Below are 3703 nucleotides of genomic sequence, written 5' to 3' on the forward strand. Positions count from 1 at the left end.
TCAAGGTTACCCAAAGGAATAGGTACCAGGTTTTACAACAAGAAGGCGCAGATTTAGAAGAAGATCAACACGAGGTGGAGAAAGGTCATGAGGAAAGCGTAACCGAAGTAGCGGATACTGTTTTAGGTAAACCGAGGAAGAAGAAGAAACCTTAGATAAGCGGACAGTCATGGCAGCTAGTAGATCAACGGGATGCCATCAACAAGAAGATTTTAAGCACTCATTCAGAAAGGATAAAGAATCAACTAAGAGCTAAATATGCTTAGAAGAACAAGGAGGTGAAAAGGAGCATCAAGTCTGATAAAAGAAAGTGGCTGACCAACATCGCTAGCCAAGCTGAAGAGGCTGCACGAAGCCAACACATGAAAACACTGTACTTGCTAACAAAGACACTTAGCAATGGCAGCCAGAGTCGTCAAAGCACTTCGGTGATGAACAAGCACGGAAACCTCCTCGGCAACAAAAAAGATATACAAGACCGATGGACAGAACACTTCAAAGAGGTACTGAACAGCAAACCACCACAAAATCCAATAACCATGATGGATGATGACGAAGAAGAGCTCGATTTCCAGGAAGCAATAGAAGAGATTGCAGACACTGAGCCAACACTAGGCGAAGTAAAGGAGGCAGTTAGAAAATTGAAAAGTGGGAAAGCACCCGGCATCGATAACATCACCGCCGACCTATTGAAGACGGACAGAGATTTCTCAACAATAAAGATACACGAGCTGTTGTCGAAGATATGGAAGTTCGAGGTTATTCCAGAGGCTTGGAGGAAAGGGTTGATAATCAAGTTACCAATGAAGGGTAACCTAAAGGACTGTAAGAACTCAAGAGCCATAACTCTATTGTCCATAGTTGGAAAAATGCTAGGTCGTATTGTTATTGACAGAGTGAGAAGTGGAGCAGACAAAAGACTCAGAAAGGAGCAAGCTGGTTATAGGCAAGGGAGAGGAACAACAGAGCAAGTCTTCATTCTAAGGAATATCATAGAGGAAGCAAACGAGTGGCAAGCAACTATATATGTGAACTTTATAGACTTTGAGAAAGCTTTCGACTCGGTACACCGGGACAGCCTATGGATTATCATGCGGAAGTTCAGCATCCCCGAGAAGATCATAAGGATAATACAGCTGTTTTATGCGGATTTCCAATGTGCTGTAGAGAACCAAGGAGAGAGAGGTGAATGGTTCAATATTAAGGCCGGTGTAAAACAAGGCTACAACATGTCTGGATTCCTCTTTCTTATAGTGATGGACTGGATAATGAGAAGAACTGTTGGCAAGGGGAGAACGGCATAAGATGGAGACTAACAACAAAACTGGATGACCTAGGTTTTGCAGATGACGTAGCATTACTATCCTCGTCAAGAAATCAAATGCAAGAAAAAATCTCAAGAATGGACAGGGAAGCCAAAAGGGTCGGCCTAAAAATAAACCTTGACAAGACCAACGTCATACGAATCAATGCGAAGGATCAAGCAACTATCAGCATAGTGGGTAAAAACATCAAAGAAGTAGAGGAGTTTACCTATCTTGGCGCCAAAGTCAATAAAGAAGGAGGTGGGATGGAGGACTTACAGAACAGACTTTCAAAGGCAAGAGGGACATACATTAGGCTAATTAAGATCTGGAACTCCAAGAGCATCTTAAAGAGAACGACGATGAAGCTGTACAAGACCCTCGTCTTGCCTGCCTTGATGTATGGATGTAAGACCTGGAAAATGACCAAGAGCGATGAACACGTTCTCAACTTGTTTCAAAACAAATGCCTGAGGAAGATTCACAGCATACGTTGGAAAGATCACATCACCACCAAAGAGTTACTAGCCAGGGCGAAAATGTCACCAGTGAGTCAGGAAGGAAAGAGAAGAAGATGGTAGTTCATTGGCCACATTCTAAGGCAGGACAGAGCGAGCGATACAAGGACGGCGTTAAATTGGAAACCGGAGGGAAAAAGAAAGAGGTGGAGACCAAAGACAACGTGGAGAAGGACCGTAGAGAGGGAGATGAAAGAAGGAGGATGGGGTGCGTGGGACGAGGTGCGGGGTGTTGCGGTAGACAGACAGACATGGAAAGCTTCTATGGAGGCCCTATGTGCCACCTGGCACGCGGAGGATAGGTAACAGGTAATCAAAACGCGCGTACATAACCAATCAAAATTCGTGTGATGTTACAGTCGTGTTTACATACTCTCATCTAAACACTGCTACTGACCAATGAGAGTGCGAGTACTATCCTAACCATTTTATAAAAGCCAATTTTAAACCAAAACTCCAATAATGTTACTTTTGTAAATTTACTTTTACATTTACATGTCCCAGCACTCGGCAGTCCTTTTGACTTATGGCTGTTTTTGCTTAGGTGGCAGCATATACCACAAGGATCTTTACAGACATTACACCAAACCGGCCACTTCTACTGGAAAGAACACACTCACCGAGGACAGCCACAACACCGGGAACTTCATCCCCCACTATTCTCGAATAGTGTGTAGGTTCTTAAACGTCCCACAGAGAACTTTTAACATGGAAGATATTCGTGAGATGGGGCCTACAGTTTATAGTCTTTATCCCAGAAGACTTGAAAGTCTAACCATCTGTGGGTGTAATTACGAAGGAAGCCCTTTCTCCTCAGTTATTTTAAGACCCTGAGTGTTGGTCCAGTCGGAGTCCAACTCACGACCTCCCGCATGGCAGCCCAGTGTTCAACTAACTGAGCTGCCGTTCCATAAAATAAGCTGCATGATTCAAAGTATCAAAGGCTTTGATCAGATCGAGTGCTTTCTTTTTACTGCCTTTTACAATTTTGTGATGTGGAGGAGTTACATCTAGGCCCAGATCAGGTGGCATACTAGAATATTTTCTAAAAAGGAGATCAGCATTCACAAAATTAATAAGGTTTTTAAGTAAAGACACAAAGAGAGAGATCGGAGGATTACATTAGTTTACAGAGAAAACCTTCTGGCAACTTTAAACTCACAATTACAGTGAAGTATTGAGTAATTCCTGTTCAGTATCTCAAGGGTACAAATTAAAGGAGACAGTTCATACATTGAGACTTCTCTACTGGCGTTAAATGACCCTTCCAATTCCAGAACGGGGCTCATGGCTGGGTTGACAGGATTTCCCAACCTTGGATGCCCTTTCCGTGTAGGAGCCAGTTGCCACTATAGTGGAGCCTCCTGGATACTACTCATCAATATATTGACGGTCTCAGTCCTTTAAAACAATGTTAAAGCAGCAGGTTATATATGTTTCTGTTTCAAAATACCCACCTGCACCTGCATCTCTACACTCCCATTTTTTCAGTTTATCCTTAATTCTGTCGTCACCATCTTTCCACTGCTTTAGAAGTCCTTTAAAACGTTCCTTGTCTAAGAGACCCATTTCTTGTTTCTCCATTTCACAAATGGTATCTTTATATTCATCTCCGCCCAATCTTACCAGTGTTTTCTGGATCTCATCTTTGTATTCACAGAATGTCACTGCATCACTAACAGAGTCCTTTTCAGCATGGGTTGACACTGCATTAATGAAATACTTTAAACGTACAATGTCAGACACACAGCTGGTGTCAAGTGAATCGGGAGGTAAATCCCAGCCAGTGGCTGGGGGACTCATGTCACAGATTGTCCTCAGAAGCACGATCAGGAGATCAGGTTCAAAGTCTGTGGATGATACTGAAGAGGGGTTAACTGG

The sequence above is a fragment of the Montipora capricornis genome, chromosome 10, assembly GCF_036669925.1.
Source record: "Montipora capricornis isolate CH-2021 chromosome 10, ASM3666992v2, whole genome shotgun sequence".
Lineage (NCBI taxonomy): Eukaryota > Metazoa > Cnidaria > Anthozoa > Scleractinia > Acroporidae > Montipora > Montipora capricornis.